At 33.4% G+C, this 16,446-nt stretch overlaps 1 non-coding gene across 1 annotated transcript; it reads right to left on the bottom strand.

Annotated features, from left to right (window-relative positions):
* Positions 1-1,656: 1,656 nt before the first annotated feature.
* Positions 1,657-1,763, bottom strand: LOC128032933 (small nucleolar RNA R71). Its single transcript, XR_008189272.1, has one exon. It is a non-coding gene; the product is annotated as a small nucleolar RNA R71 (small nucleolar RNA).
* Positions 1,764-16,446: the final 14,683 nt, after the last annotated feature.

The following is a 16,446-nucleotide window of genomic DNA, read 5'->3' as shown; positions in this document are numbered from 1 at the left end:
TCTAAACTCTATAAATTATAATTAGAAGAAGACATAAGGGAGCCATCAGAGAAGATCGAAGAAAACACGGGAAAAAATCCATCGGAATCAACTCAGAAGCAGATCTTCATCAAGATTGAAGATCTCCTTTTAATTTCTTTTGAAGTTTTTATGAGTTTCTTTATGTCTTGTGGTTATTCTGGCTTTGAGATGTTTTCATTCAGGATTATTAACTAATTCCCCAGATACCTAGGGAGGATGAAACCTATGATGAATCCTTTTATTTAATTTATGTTTTACGTGATAAATACTTGATTCTTGTTCTTAATTGTGTATTCTTATTTCTTGTTTTAATATTTTCGATATATTAATACATGTTTAATGTGCTTATTTCAGTGGAGGAAAAGTCCCTGTTTAAGAGTAGATCTAACATAATTAAGTGGAGTTGCATGCAATCGTAGAAATAGGATGACATAAATCTACCAGATTAGAGTGAAATCTAATAAGGGAATCCATAGATCGAGTTAATGCAATGATAGGGGTTTTAATTAGAAAGAGATTTCAATTAATCAACCTAGAGTCAGTTGTTCTTACTCTTGAAAGAGATATTAACATAATTTAGGGATTTCTACGGATCAAGACATCAAGTGAACAAATATTTAATTCAGATTCATAATAATAGGTGAAGTCTAGGTTGATTCTTTCCTGGGTATTGTCTATCTTATTGGTTAATATCCGATTATTTCCTTGATTCATTCACTATTGCGTTTTTAGTTAAAATAGTTTAGTAATTTTAGATTAAAACACATCACTCCAATTTGTCGGCTAAAATAATAGAAAAATAGTACTTACTAATACTTTTAGTCCTCATGGATACGATACCTTTACACACCGTAGCTATACTATTTTTCTATAGGTGCGCTTGCCTTTGTCATATTTATAGTTAGTTTAGTGACCATCAAGTTTTTGGCGCCGTTGTCGGGGAATAAAATATTAGGAACAATTATTTTTATTAATTTAGCTATTTTTATTTTTATATTTTTGTTTTTCGTTTAATTTTTACATTCTAATTTTTCTTTTGTTTCTTTCTGGCAAGTTCCTTTAGTTTATGACTAGAAGAAATCCGTCGAGACCATTGATTTTTTTTACAGAGAAATTGAAAGTACTACTTGCAGAAACCATAAAGAAGCAATGAAGAATAGACAGAATATAGTAGATGAACAAGAGGACATTATTATTACTGAGGAGATGGGTGATAACCAGGATATTTAGCTACCTCCTGCAATTGCTGTAGATCCAGATCCTGTTCTTCGTACTATGTACAATTATGCCAAGCCTACTCTAACTGGGGCTAAATCGAGTACTGTGAGACCCACCATTGCTGCAAATAACTTTGAACTAAAGTCAAACACTATTTAGATGGTACAACAGTTTGTTCAGTTTGATGGTTTGCAAGACGAAGATCTAAATACTCATTTGACCAATTTCCTGGAAATCTGCGACACTTTCAAGATAAATGGCACCATTGATGATGCCATTGATTTATGGTTATTCCCTTTCTCATTGAAGAACAAAGCTAAACAGTGGTTAAACTCTTTACCATGAGGTTCCATCACTACATGGGCTCAGATGACCAAGAAGTTCCTTCTGAAGTACTTCCCACCGACCAAGACAACCAAGTTGAGGAATGATATCTCTTCTTTTGTTTAGATTGATTTAGAGACTCTATATGATGTATGGGACAGGTATAAGGGCTTATTGAGGTGGTGCCCTCACCATGGGTTACCCTTATGGTTACAAGTTTAAGCCTTCTACAATGGTTTAAACCCTTCGATGAGGTAATTGATTGATGCAGCAGCTGGTGGTACATTGAACAATAAAACACCCTAACCAGCTTATAAGTTTATAGAAAAGATGACACTGAATAATTATCAATGGCAAGTCATGAGGACAAAGTCGATAAAAGAAACTGAGGTCTTTAATTTAGATGCAGTCACCATATTATCTAATCAGGTAGACTTACTTAATAAGAAAATTGATGGTTTATATCTGTCTACATAGGTACATCCGGTGATGCAATGTGATACGAATGGAGGTGGAATAAATAATCCAAAATGTTTACCCTTCACTCCTAGCACAGAGAACGAATAAGTCAATTATATGGGTAATAATTCTAGGCCTTAAAATAACCCTTATAGTAACAACTATAATGCAGGTTGGAGGAACCATCCCAATTTCTCTTGGGGTGGTCAAGGAAATCAGCGAGCACAACCTCCTTCGGGCTTCCAGCAAAAACCTTACCAGTAATAGAAAAAGTCAAACATTGAGGAGATGTTAACCAAGTTTATCTCGGTGTCGGAAACATGTTTTCAAAACACTGAGGCAGCACTGAAAAATCAACAAGCATCGATTCAAGGGCTCGAGAAACAAATCGGTCAACTTGCTAAATTAATCTCGAAATGACCACAAGATAGTTTACCTAGCAATATCGAAACTAACCCAAAAGAGAAACTTCATGCAATTACTGTTCGAGATGAAGAAGAATAGTTGAATCTGAACAAGAACCAAGAAATTGTGGTGAATAACGAGAAGGTTGAGGTAAGCCAGAAAGAGAAAAAGTTGGTTGCCAAAGAATATAAACCTCGAGTTACATATCTTAACGTGAAGAAGAGAGACCACACGAATGAATAATTTGGTAAATTTCTTTAACTCTTGAAAAAATTACCGTTTGTTAAAACTCTTTCGTAGATGCCCAATTATGTCAAATTTTTAAATGAGCAGTTTGTAAACAAACAGAAGTTAAACAATTTATCGACTGTAGAACTCAATGCAGCTTGCTTGGCCATCTTACAAAATAAACTACCTAACAAACTTTATATCTAGGGAGTTTTACTATTCCTTATTTAATTGGTAGTTTAAATATTGATAATGCTTTGGCTAATTTAGGGGCTAGTATTAATGTCATGCCTTATAAAATGTTTAAACAACTTGGTCTTGGGAAAACCAAACAAATTAGGATGAACATTCAATTAGTGGATAGAACCATTAGATATCCTAGGGGTGTTATTGAGGATGTGCTTGTAAAAATTGACAAATTCATTTTCCCCGTTGACTTTGTTGTGTTGGACATGGATGAGGGTAGTAAGGTACCTTCAATTTTAGGGTGACCTTTTTTAGCAACTGCTAGGACTACAATAGATGTTGGTATGGGTGCACTTGTACTTCTTGTAGGTGACGAAATGATTACTCTCCAAGCTCGTGATTCTATGAGAACATTTATCGATCGAGATGTTTTTAAATCTTTTATTAGTGTGAGTAACCATGTGGCTCAACCTTCTTTACAGGAAACCCATCGAAAAAATGTAATGGAGCCACATTTCAGTCAATGCGACAGAAACAGAATGACTTATGAAGAACAAATGTTACATATCGATGAGCTAGATGAATGTCAAACACATGTCAAGGAGAAACTGAGAAAACACAATGAAGAGCCAAAATGATGCCATGATGAGCATGTGGATGAATGAACCAATTTAAGGTTAAGGACAAAGTACTACTAGAGAAAATGGATCCATGAATTGCCCCTTTGGAGCTTGATGCAAACGGATCAAACCCATGTACGGTATTGAACGTCTTCCCCTACGGTACAGTCGAGGTAACTCATTCTGAATTTGGCACATTTAAGGTAAACAATATTTGACTTAGACCTTATCTTGGTAGAATAATTGATAGCGAGAAAGAGGAGCCTCAGCTTTAAGAACCACCGTAATCGTGTACATACGAGGTAAGTCGAGCTTAGACTCTAAATAAGCTCTTCTCGAGAGGCAACTCGAGTATTAACACTCTGCTAATTCTTTTAGTTTTATTTCATGTTATTTTTAAAATTAATTAAATAAATTTTTTAACCCACACGGGCGTGTCCCGGGCCGTGTGTACAATGGGGCATTCGACAGTGAGTTACACGGCCTAGTGACATGGTAGTGTGATCCACACAGCCTGGACACACGGGCGAGTCCTTGGCCGTGTGGATACTAGGACTTAAATTTTAAAAAATTTGAAGGTTACACAACCCAAAATAGTCCAAATGGCTTGGACACACGGGTGTGTCCTAGGCCATACGAGACATGGCCGAGCCACACGGGCGTGGGAGAAGAGGAGATCACACACAGCCTAGGCATTTCCACACGTCCTCACACACAGGCATGGGAGAAGTGAAGGAGATTTGAGCGAGTAATTCAGATACTCGAGGATATGCTTCGTTGTTGCGTATTAAAGTTCGAAGGCAACTGTGAGAAATATTTGTCGTTGGTCGAATTCGCGTATAATAACAGTTATCAGTCGAGCATAAAAATGGCACCATATGAAGCTTTGTATGGTCTTAAATGTCAAACTTTGCTATACTGGACTAAGCTCAGGGAGAAAAATTTTCACGGGGTTGATTTGATTCAGGAGACTGAAGAAAAAGTAAAAGTGATTCGAGATAGTTTGAAAGTTGCTTTAGATCATCAGAAATCGTATGTGGATTTGAAATGTAAAGACATTCAATTTCAAATTGACGACAAAAGATTCCTGAAAGTATCACCCTAGAATAAAATTCATCGTTTTGGTTGCAAAGGAAAACTAAGTCCACGATTTATATGGCCATATGAGATTATTGAAAGAATCGGACCAGTAGTGTATCGATTAGCTTTCTACCGGAATTAGATTAGATTCATAACATGTTTCATGTATCAATGTTATGACGGTATCGATCTAATCCTTCGCATTTTATTTCACCAATGGATGTCGAGATTTAGCCTGATATGTCGTACAGCGAAGAACCGATCAGAATTTTTGCTCGAGAGGTTAAACGATTGAGAAATAAAAACATAGCTTTAGTAAAGGTTTTTTGACAACATCACTGGATAGAGGAAGCCACTTGGGAACCCGAGGAAGTTATATGAAAATAATATCCGAACCTCTTTTCTGGTAAGATTTTCAGGGACGAAAATTCCTTAGGGGAGAGAGTTGTAACAACCCGTTTTCAGTGGAATCAGAATAGTGATTTTGGGACCAAAAATCTGATGTTGAAATATTTATTTGATTATTATTTTATTTTCAACAGCATGTTAGTAGTACCGTATAAAATTTCGTTAAGAAATTTTACCATTTGCATGCTTAATTTGATGAAAAGGACTAAATCGCGTAAAGTGCAAAAGTTGAGTTCTAGTAGCTAAAGGCATTAAATAGCTATAGAACCTTAAATTAGGAGTCCTTATGTGGTAATTAAACCATTTATGTTGATAGTGGAATATGATGGCTTGGTATTATTGAAATTATTAAAATTTTAAAGGTTATTTTTGTAATTAAGTAAATAAATGTTAAATTAAATAAAACAAAAGTGTCATCTTCTTCATTTCTTCAAAACCTAACAGATTTTATGCCATTGGTGAAGAGGAGGATTCGACTAAGCTTATTTTGCTTGCATGGTATGAATCTCAACTCCGTTTTTAATGATTTCTATGTTTTCGGGATTGTTGTAGCTTAATCTAGCTAGGCTAGGGACTAATTTGTGAAACTGTTAAACTATTAAGGTTTTTCCATTAATGAATATTGTTTCTTTTATTTTTTTAATGGAAAAAAATGGATAGTTTTTGTTAGATGAACAAGTTTTGTAAAGAGATTTTTGATGAAATTATCAATTAGGGGTTAAATTAAAAATGTTAAAAATTCATGGTATAATTTGTGAATTAATGAAATGTGTGTGCTATTATAAGTGTATATGATATTCAGCTAGGCTTGGGTAGGGGTAAAATTTTATGAAATTCATTTTCTGAGCCTAAGGACTAAGTTGTAAAGAAATTAAAACATTAGGGGCAAAGTGTAATTTTGAGAAAATGTTAATTTGGATTAAATTGTATAGATTAATTATTAAATTTATTCATTTAGATCAAGATAATCCATGTATGGCTTTAGATCGAGGAAAGGAAAAAGCTTCTGATTAGTCGACTTCATTTTCTATGTTTATCGTTGAGGTAAGTTTGTATGTTTAAATAGTACTTTCAATTATGATTTAAATGTTATTATTGCATAATATTAAATTGTGTGTTGGTGGAAAAGTTCAACGACGTAACGACGATCATCGATGAATGAAAAAGGATAGCTTCGGCTATCAATTATGAAAAGGGATGGTGACGACCATCAAATTATGAAAAGGGATGGTGATGACCATCAAATTATGAAAAGGGATGGCTTCGACTATTGTACTATGAAAAGGGGTGACTTCGGCTATCGATCTATGAAAAGGGATGGCTTCGGCTATCAAATTATGAAAAGGGATGGTGACGACCATTAAATTATGAAAGAGATAGCTTCAGCTATTGCGTTTTGAAAAGGGATAGCTTTGGCTATTGAGTTATGAAAAAGGATAACTTTGGTTATCGAATTACGAAAAAGGGATGTGTTAATTATGGTATTATTACCTCGTGTGAGCTTCGGTAAGAGCTTTCAATGTAAATTTCATTATTATGATGAAAGGAAGGTAATGTGTACCTTTGTGGAAATTAAGAGTATGAATGCTTATATATGAGTTTTCAAATTAGTTGTTCTCATGTTGAATTTGGATTTACATGCTTTGTGGTTGTTTAATGTATTGACAAACTTAGATTATATTTTTTACGAACTTACTAAGCATGACATGCTTACTTTGTATTTATGTTTCTGTATTCATAGTTATCTAAAGCTCGTTCGGGTTGGAAAGTCGTCGGAGATCTATCACACTATCCATCGACTATATCGGTACCTATGGATGTTTTAAGTTTGGTTATAATGACATTTATAGGTTTTTGGTTGTTGAAGTTGCCATCTACTTGGCTTCTATTTAGGATTTTGTGTGTTAATGTGAACTTAGTTTGATATGTAAATATTTAGTCTTTAAGTGGTTGTTACCTTTGATCTTAATGCTTGGATGATTAAGGATGAAATGGTAATTTAAAATGGAAGCTATAAGTGTCTTGTGATGTGTTGGAAAGGTGATGAATTGATACCTTGTTTTATGTGAAAAATATGTACATTTTGGTGCTATTGTTGTATGGAAATTTTGGTACCAATTGGTATGTTTTAATAGGTGAATTCAATGGTTGGTTTTTTTTGTAAGATTAGTTCAAGTTTAGTTGAACATTTTAGTCAAATTGAGATAGTATTTATACAACATTAAATGTTGAGTTGAGGTGCCCCATGGGCATATTGGTTGTATGATTGTATACCTTAAATTTATAGCTTGAATTTGGTGCCTTGCTTTAGCTTACATATATGGGAAATTTTGGTTGTAGGTTTATGGCATGTTGGGTGAGAAAAATGACCTCTAAAATGGCTTATTTTCGTCCACATGGGCAGAGACACGGGCGTGTGTCTTAGCCGTGTGTGACACACGGCCAGGTGACACGCTCGTCTGTCCCCTGTAGCTTTCGAAGGATTGCATGTCAGGTTGTTAAGCGACCTAGCACACGGCCTAGTGTAACAGCCCGATTTTAGCTAAATCAAATAGTGGTTTCAAAACCACAAATTTGAAGTCGTAAAATTATTTTAATATTATTTTATATATTTACAGCATGATAGCATGTATATGTGAAAATTTTGTGATTTAATTTTATCATTTGGATGTTTAATTTGATAAAAGGACTAAATCGCGTAAAATGTAAAAGTGGCATACTAATTGTTTAAGTGTTTATTTGTTATGATTAACTAAATATGAGGTCCTTATGATGTGATTAGAGCATGGTTAGTGGATAATGACATAAATGATCATCCATCATATGATTTTGTAATGTTTTCATTAATGGCATTAAAGTAACTTTGTAAATAATGTTTTAAATTAAACAAGAACATTATTTTGTTCATCTTTTCACCACCATTACAAAAAATAACAAAGAAAAGAAACCATTTTGAAGGTTTTAGGTTCGGTACTTTGAAGTCTTGATTGAGGTATGTTTTGAGTTTAGTTTTTGATGATTTTTACATTTTTGAGATCGTTGCTTTGTATTCTAGCTAGACCACGCTTTAATTTTCAAATTTGATGATGATTTTGTGAAGTGCTATTGATGAATATTCAACCTTTTTTTGTTGTTTGATGATGAAAAATAAATATTTGTTGATAGATTATCATATTTTATTAAGTGATTTTTTATAAAAATGCTTATTATGGATTAAATTGTGAAATTTTTAAATTGGGGGTTGAAATGTGAAATAAATGGAATTAATAGGCTGTTAGGGACCTAGGGAAGATTCGACTATGCTTTGGTATCATGAAATTTTGTGTATTTTGTGTAGCTTTGAAATAGGGTCTAAATTGTGAAAATGTGAAATTTTAGGGGCTAAAGTGAAAAATACTCATTTATGTGTTTTTAGATGAAATTGAATGAATACATGATTAAATAAGTTAAATTTGAATTTATATAGATCAAGAAAGAAAAAAATCAAATTTAGATCAAGAGAAATTGAAAGTTATCGGGTAGTCGATCCGATCCGTTCGTTCCGTATCCGAGGCAAGTTCATATGCAAATAAATGCGTTGATTATCATTGAATTGTATCAAATGTTGAAAAGATGAAAATGAGCCAGAATTGACAGAGTTACGACATCTGAAAGTCCCATACGAACCTTAGGAATAGTGTAGGATACAAATGTCATGACATTAGGACTCTCGAGGTGTGATTTTGTGTAAGACCATGTCTGGGACATTGGAATCGATATGAGATTATGTGTAAGACCATGCCTGGGACATTGCCATCGTATATGATTTCATATAAGACCCTGTCTGGGACAGTGGCATTATATGTGATAACATGTAAGACCATATCTAGGATATGGCATTGTATGTGATATATGTGTTTCCGAGTATCCTTAACGATTCCGCATGGTTCAACGGGTAAAGTCGATACGATACAGAATGGGTATAAGAGATAAACGATTCAGGTATGTGTGAAATTGATATGAACTTTGAAAGAAAAAGGTAAGAGATGTTGTTTAATGAGACAAAGTGAAATACATGAGAAAAGTGTTTCTATATGTGTTTGAGACAAAGTGAAATACATGAGAAAAGTGTTTCTGTATGTTTTTATGACTATTTATTTCCTTATGACTTACTAAGTTTTTGAAAGCTTACCTTGTGTGTGTTTTTTCCTTATTTTTTTTAGATTATCAAAGCTAGTTCGAGCTCGGGGATTGTGAAGAATCGTTGTCACACTATCCATTGTCATTTTGGTATTTTTGAAGCTTGTAATTATAGTATATGTCATGTATAGGCTAGTGACCATGTGGTATGTTTTTGGGTTGTGGTTTTAGCCATGTAAGTTGGTTTGTAAATGGTGTAGTTGTTGGAAGTTACTTTGGCTATGTAAATGAACTTATTTTGTGAATTGACAAAATGGTAGGTGATGTTTATAATCTATCTTGAGATTCGACAAATTTGGTATAGTCATATGGTTAATTATTTGGTTAGATGTTAATGTTAGTATGTGTTCATATTTGCTATATGATGACTATGCTATGCCATTTGAATATTACTATTTGGTGTGAATTATTATTAACCTATATTTTGATGTATAAATTGCCTTGTGAATTAGTTTGTGAATGATGAAAATTTCTTTGGCTTATTTTGATAAGTATGAGATTTTGGTATATGGTATGAATATATATATGTTTGGTGATGTTGTATGCATTTGGCCAAATTATTAGGGATTTCTTGTTGTTTATATGATTGATATTGCGAAAAATGAAATTGGTATAATTAGTATAAGATATAGTTGAGGTTTTGGTATGATTTGATTTGGCATTTGTGTTTAGTATTGGTAGTTGCCAATTTGGTGAGATTAGCATGCGAATTTGGTATGTTTTGTTTAGGCTAAATGTATTTAAAAATGGTTGCATGATTATGTTACAAATTGAGCATATGTAATATTAGTTTTGGTTGCTTATTTGAATGAGAATAAATGGTATTGAAATGTGATGTTGAAATGGTATTATATGTGTCATGGTCACTGATGTTTAAATGTTGTAGATGTAACTGCTGTTTTTGAGTCAGATCGAAACAGTGGTTTCAGGACCACAAAACCGAGTTAAAATATTTATTTTATTATTTTAATAAGTTTTGCTGCATGATAGAATGATAGTATAAAAAATTTGTTAAGAAATTTTATTGTTTAAATGCTTCATTCGGTAAAAAGGACTAAATCGCGTAAAAAAGTTGAGTTCTATAGTTTAAATGTATGAAATGGCTATGGAATTAAAACGTACAAGTACTTAAAGGGTAATTAGACCATTCATAAGGTGAGTGGACTTTCATGGACATGTTATATGTGTTTTAAAGGTTATATTATAAGGTTAATTTGGTCAAATGATAATTAAATGAAAATAAAATATAATAAACAAAAGAAATAGGATGCCTATATCATCTTTCTTATTCTTTTTCTTTAGCCGAAATTATCAAGAAAGCATAGCTAGGGTTCAGCCAAGCTTCCTTAGTTCATTAAGGTATGGTTTTTGCTCGGTTTTTAACGATTTATATGTTTTTGAGCTCGTTGTAGCTTAATCTAGCTAGCCCGCACCTTCGATTTCAAAAATGTTATAGATTTTGGATGATGCCATTGTTGAATAGTTGAGTATTTAAGTTTTTAATGATAGATTATGAAATTTTAATGTTAGATTATCATGTTTTCTAAAGTGGTTTTTGATGAAAATGCAAATGAGCGATTAAATTGTGAAATGTGCAAATTTAGTGGTTGTAATGTGAAATAAATGCAAGAATTGGGTTGCTAGGGATGCCTAATGAATTTGGCTAAGCATGGGTGTGTTGAAATTTTGTGTCATTTGTGATTTTGTGAAATAGGGACTAAATTAAATAAATGTGAAACTTAAGGGGCTAGAGTGCAAAATGCTCATTTATGTGTTTTTGGATGAAATTGAATTAATATTTTTTTAAATAAGTTAAATTTGATTTGATTTAGATCAAGAAAGAAAGAAATTAGAGTTAGATCGGGGAAAGTTGAAAGTTATCGAGTAATCGATCTGATTTGTCAATTCCGAATACGAGGTCAGTTTGTAAGTGAATAAATGTTTTTAATATTAAATATAAATTTTTTATATATTGTCGAATTTGAATGTTATATATTTTACGAATTCTAATTGTTTATAGTTATATATTGTCGAAGTTGAATTGTATATGGATATATTAATTAGTATATGGTTGAACACTACTGAAAATAATTTTATATGGTTATACATTGTTGAAGTTGAATTGTATATGGATATATTAATTGTATATGGTTGAACACGCTAAAAATAATTTTTATATGGCTATACATTGTTGAAGTTGAATTGTATTTGGATATATTAATTCATATATGATTGAACACTTCGAAAATTTTTTAAATGGTTATACATTGTTGAAATTGAATTGTATATGGATATAAGTTGTCGAATTGATTCGTATATGGTTGTACCTTGCTGAAATTAAATTTTACATGGTTATACATTGTCGAAATTGAATTTTTATCAATATAGGATGCTGAATTTGATTTGTATATGATTATATATTATCAAACTTGATTCAGATATGGTTATACATTGCCTAATTACTTGGTATATCAATATTCATTGTCAAATTTGATTCGTATATGAATATATATATTGCTGAATTGATTTGAGCATTAGATGACTAGTTACGTGTATGAAATGATTTAATTATGAAGTCAATAGCTCTGAATGAACCTTAGAAAATGTATTTGTTATAAATGACATGATATTAGAACTTCAAAGGTGGGATTTCGTGTAAGACAATGTCTAGGACATTGGCATTGAAGTAAGAAAATGTGTAAGACCATGTCTGAGACATTGGCATCATATATGACTCGTATAAGACCCTGTCTGGGACAGTGGCATCGATATATGTTAACATGTAAGACCATATTCGAGATATGGCATTGTACGAGTTTTATAAGATTTTTGTGTGTTCTTAACAAATCTGAATGTGAATTTAAACTAAATGCTTCAGGTATGTGTGAAATTATATGTTTATGAAACATAAAGGTAAGTTTAGCATTTAATGTAATAATTTGAATACATATGAGTTAGTTAAATGTATATGTGTTTGTGATATGTTTGAATTCAATTTAGTTGAATTCAATTTATAATTTTCATTGAAATGATTTATTTGCTTATGGCTTACTAAGCTCCTAAAGCTTACTTTGTGCTTTCTTCCACTGTTTTATAGTTTATCAAAGTTAGCTCGAACTCGGGGATCATCGGGAAACGTCATCGCACTATCGATAATTTTGTTGGTAATTTTGAAGCTTTGTATATAGGTATATGGCATGTATAGGCTAGTAAACTATTAGCATATTTTTGAAATGTAATTCTAGCCATGTGATTTGGCTTGGAAATGGTGTATATGATGGAATTGTGTTTAGCATGATTATTATGATGTGGGACGTTTTGATGATTAAATGATGGCAAAGAATGAATATGTTTTTTGAATGATTGGTCGATTATTTAGGTACGGTTCTAATTGGTAAAAAAGAAAAGAAATGAAAATGAATTGGCTGTTCTGAACAGTGGTTTGAATCAGTAATGCCTCGTAACCCATACCTAACGACGGACTCAGGATAAGAGATGTTACAGTTGATTGGTATCAGAGCTACGGTTTAGTCGGTTCTAGGACTAAGGTAGCACGTGTGAGTTTAGCTATACATGCCATATATATAAACTGTGATAGTGTGATGATTCTTGACAATGAAAATGTGTTTCTGTATAGTAAATGGATCCTGATCGAGCCGTAGCTGACGATGTTGAAAGTAATAAGTCCACTCCCGTTCAAGGGGAACCGCCAACTGATTCTAGGCCGATTTTGAGTAGCCACGAAGGAGAGGCTAAACAAGCCTTTTTCCAAATAATGAACTAATGGTTTGCGGAGTTTGTTAGAACGAATCCGGCTACTCAACAACCTCCACCCCCTCCTAACTTTCCTCAAATACTTGTGATGCCTCAAGTTACTGATCCGATACGATTGAATAAGCGTCCAGTTGATAAAATTAGAAAATATAGGGCTGAAGACTTCAGAGCTACTGTTAATGATGATGTTGAATGAGCTGAATTTTGGCTTGATAATATTATCCGGGTGTTTAATGAATTATCTTGTACTCTTGATGAATGTATCAAATGTGCTGTATCTTTGTTAAGGGACATTGCATATCACTGGTAGAATACACTAGTATCAGTGGTTCCAAAAGAACGGGTTACTTGGGAGTTCATTCAGACTGAATTTCGGGAGAAATATATATTAGTCAAAGATTTATAGATGAAAAACGCAAAGAATTCCTCGAGTTAAAACAGGGTCGCGTGACAGTGACAAAATATGAGCGGGAATTTGTGAGACTTAGCAGATATGCCCGGGAATGTGTTTCAACTGAAGTTATAATGTGTACAAGATTTGAAGACTGTTTGAATGAAGACATTATGTTATTAGTCGGGATTCCGAAAATAAAAGAGTTTGTGGTACTCGTAGAGAGAGCATGCAAAGCTAAAGAACTTTGGAAAGAGAAAAGAAAAGTTGATTTTGAAGTTAAAGATTCGTGAAAAAGATCATGGAGTAAGTCATTTGAGTCAGCATAAAAAAAGTTCTGAGATCATTTTAGCCATTCAAAGCCTACTGTGGGGTATTCTAGTCGAGACCGACACAGAGCACTTGTGAGTTCAAAGGCTACTTCAATAGCTAGTGTTGAAAATGTCAAACCAAATCGACTTGAGTGCAAACATTGTGGTAAAAGACATCCCAGTGATTGTAGATTGAATAATCAGGCTTGTTTTAAATGTAGATCATTGGATCATTTTATCCGTGATTGTCCTGAGTTGGCTGAACAAGATACAATAAAGAATATGAAACCGAGTAATACTGTAGCTAGAGGGAGACCACCCAGAGGTGCTGGAAATATGAGTGGGATTCAGAGAATGACCAAAGATACAACAGTGAGGTCCGAGGCTAGAGCACCTGGTCGAGCATACGCTATTCGCGCTCACGAAAAAGCGTCGTCTCTAGATGTCATTACCGATACTTTCCTTCTATATGGTACTACTGTTGTTGCCTTGATTGATCTGGGATCTACTCATTCTTATATATACATAAATTTAGTATCCAGTAAGACTTTGTCTGTAGAGTCTACTGAATTTGTGATTAGAGTATCGAACCCCTTAGGCAAGTGTGTCATGGTAGATAAAGTGCGCAAGAACTGTCCGTTGATGATTCGAGATTTTTTTCTTTCCGGGCGATTTGATGTTGTTACAATTTGATGAATTTGATATGATTCTGGGTATGGATTTGTTAACGTTGCATGATGCGATTGTGAATTGCAAACGAAAGACGATTGATTTGAGATGTCAGAATAACGAGATTATTCGTATTGAGTCAGATGATCTGAATGGGTTACCGACTATGATTTCGTCGATAAAAGCTCAGAGTTATGTGAGAAAGGGTTGTGAAGCTTACTTTGCATATGTACTCGACTCCAAAGTGACCGAAAAAAGATTGAATCAGGTACCAATTGTGTGTGAATACCTGGATGTTTTTCCTGAAGAGTTACTAGGTTGGCCACCGATCAGAGAAGTTGAATTTGATATTGAGTTAGTGCCGGGAACAACTCTGATATCGATAGCTCTGTACAGAATGGAACCGACTGAATTAAAAGAGTTGATGGCTCAGTTGCATGAGTGGACAGATAGAGGTTTCGCACTACTGATTATTTCTCCCTGGGGTGGACCGGTTTCGTTTGTGAAAAATAAAGACAGAACTATGAGAATGTTCATTGATTATCGACGGCTCAATAAAGCGACCATCAAGAATAAGTATCCTCTGTCACGAATAGACGAATTGTTTGATCAGCTGAAAGAGGCTACAATGTTTTCAAAGATAGATTTGAGATCAAGTTACTATTAGCTGCATGTTAAAGACTCTGATGTGCCAAAAACTGCTTTCTGAACAAGGTACGGGCATTATAAGTTTCTATTTATGCCTTTCGAATTAACGAATGCACCTACTATATTTATGGACCTAATCAGACCGTATTTGGATAAATTTGTTTTTATGTTTATAGATGACATCTTTATCTATTCCCGTGATGAATCTGAGCATACTGAACATCTGACTATAGTGCTACAGACTTTGCAAGATAAACAACTATTTGCAAAGTTCAGTAAATGTGAGTTATGGTTACGAGAAGTTAGTTTTCTAGGGCATATTGTGTCAGCATCGGATATTCGAGTCGATCCGAGTAAGATTCCAGCAATATAGGATTGGAGGCCTCTAAAAATGTATCCGAAGTCCAAAGCTTTCTGGGACTCGCCGGTTATTACAGATGATTCATAAAAGGTTTTTCAATGATTGCAACTCCGTTGACGAGACTTGTAACATCTTGATTTTGGGCCTAGTCGAAACAGTGGTTTCGAGACCACAAATCCAATGAGGAAATATTTATTTTTCTTATATTACTATGGTCTACGATTTCACGAAATGATTTTTTGAAAATTTCGTTCAAAAATTTTGACGTTTGGGCACTCAATTTAGTCAAAAGGACTAAATTGTAAAAAGTGTAAAAGTTGAGTTCTACATGTTATAGGTGTCCAATTGTTATGAAAATTTAAATTGGAGGTCCTTATATGGTAATTAGACCATTTGTTAAGTTGGTAGACAAAAATGGACATGAGATAAGTGAAATAGGAAATTTTTAAGTTAGGGACAATTTGGTAATTTAGTAATAAAAAGAATTAAAAAGGGAAAAAGATGACAAAATGTGCTCATCTTCTCCATGGTGAATGAAAATAGCAAGGGGGAAGCCATATTTAGGGTTTTCAAGCTTCCAAGCTCCATAGTAAGTGATTCCAAGCCCCCTTTATAATGTTCTTTACGTTTTTTGAGTCCCGGTAACTTGATTTAGCTTATTCTAGCAATAATTTAACCTAGGGTTTATATTTGGAAAAATACCCATAGGTGAAATGTGTTTATTTTGATGTTTTATGGTAGAATATGAAGCTTGAAATTATGTTAAACAACTTTTGCTAGTCGATTTTAAGTGAAAACGACTATATTGACATAATCAGTAAAAATACCTAATGTTCATAAGTACATGCTAGAGTGGGAATTTGATGTTGTCATAGAAGGGAAATATGTTCAGCATGTCATAAAACATAATAATAAGAGATGAAGTTTAATTTCTGAGCTTTGGGGAAAAAGTGTAATTATGCAAAAGTTTAGGGGCAAAATCATAATTTTTCCAAAGTTATAGTCAAGGATTGTTTTGATGAATGTGAGTATTAAATAAGCTAATTTGCTATTATAGATCAAGAAGAACGAAATTTGGAGTTAGACCGGGGAAAGAAAAAGATAGAGGACTAAGTTGCTAGATTTGGTCAAATTTTGTACCGAAGTAAGTTTACGGTAAATAAA

The sequence above is a fragment of the Gossypium raimondii genome, chromosome 9, assembly GCF_025698545.1.
Source record: "Gossypium raimondii isolate GPD5lz chromosome 9, ASM2569854v1, whole genome shotgun sequence".
Classification (NCBI taxonomy): Eukaryota; Viridiplantae; Streptophyta; class Magnoliopsida; order Malvales; family Malvaceae; genus Gossypium; species Gossypium raimondii.
The sequence above is the reverse complement of the archived record's forward strand: the minus strand, read 5'-3'. Positions and strand labels throughout refer to the sequence as shown.